Source organism: Propithecus coquereli, unplaced genomic scaffold (genome assembly GCF_000956105.1).
Source record: "Propithecus coquereli isolate 6110/MARCELLA unplaced genomic scaffold, Pcoq_1.0 Scaffold108, whole genome shotgun sequence".
Taxonomy (NCBI): domain Eukaryota; kingdom Metazoa; phylum Chordata; class Mammalia; order Primates; family Indriidae; genus Propithecus; species Propithecus coquereli.
In genome coordinates this window covers 1,946,141-1,947,160 of record NW_012134747.1, presented here as the reverse complement: position 1 = coordinate 1,947,160, position 1,020 = coordinate 1,946,141, and the positions used below count along the sequence as shown (strand labels likewise).

Here is a 1,020-nt window from a genome sequence, read left to right as displayed (position 1 = left end):
AAGAAGCGTGATTTTAATGGTATGATCTTGATGAAAAAAAGTTAAAATAAATGACTGTGGCCTTACTTTGAATATTATCAGTAACTGGCTATATGAAATTTGAAAATGACAACCCTTGGGTACTTAGGTTTCTTATATGTAAAACAGGTTGATAATAACTGCTTATATGGCTGTCTAGAAGATAAATTATATTAGTGCTTTTAAACTTTGTTTGACATAAGAAGCCTTTCTGCAAATGAATGTTTACTCAAAATCTCAATATATATAAGAAATCAAATAAAAGCAGAGCTGCCAAGATTGAAGAAGGATGTCGGGGCCTGGAGCCTTATTTGGCTTTTCTGTCTCTTTTCTAGCTAACTCCACTCTGGCTTTGTACAAAACAGTTTGAAAACTGTAACATTAGTTAATATGTAAAATGGTTTCAAAAAATTTAAATTTAGAAAAGGGATAACACATATAATTTAAACATAAACTATTATTCTTCACTGTTACATTACTTGAACTATTTAGCTGTAATGTTTTAGAAACAGTTTAAGAATAAAATTTCAAAATGTCAAAACTGTACATAAATTTAAACTGTCTACATCTCTTAATAATAGCCTTTAGTAACTATAAAGAAATTTAGTACATTGAAAGAATATCTTTATTAACATTAGTAAGAGTATATTTACCATTTGCTTTTTTTTGGATTATTTGTGGCCATAGTGCTAATGTAACATATATGATCATGAACCATACTGTGACCAAGGGGACAAAGTAATAGAATTGATAAGGCCGATCCATTACTATACATAACACCACTACCAGGAAATTGAGACGAAATAAGACCTATTAAAAAGGAGAAGAAAATGGTTTTCATTACAATTCCAGGTATACATGAAAAGCAAAGACAGATTTTCTCTGGCAGAGTGTTTAAGACTCAAAAACAACTATAGGCATTCAAATTAAAAGTCGTTATGAACTTCATGCTGCCCAAATGACACATCTGCTTGAAGGATTTAATCAGCAGGTAGCAGACTA

At 30.4% G+C, this 1,020-nt stretch overlaps 1 protein-coding gene across 1 annotated transcript in view; it reads right to left on the bottom strand.

The window, feature by feature from the left end:
• Positions 1–1,020, bottom strand: part of CASD1 (CAS1 domain containing 1) — a 56,111-nt gene that overhangs the window by 13,055 nt on the left and 42,036 nt on the right. The window lies entirely within an intron of this gene.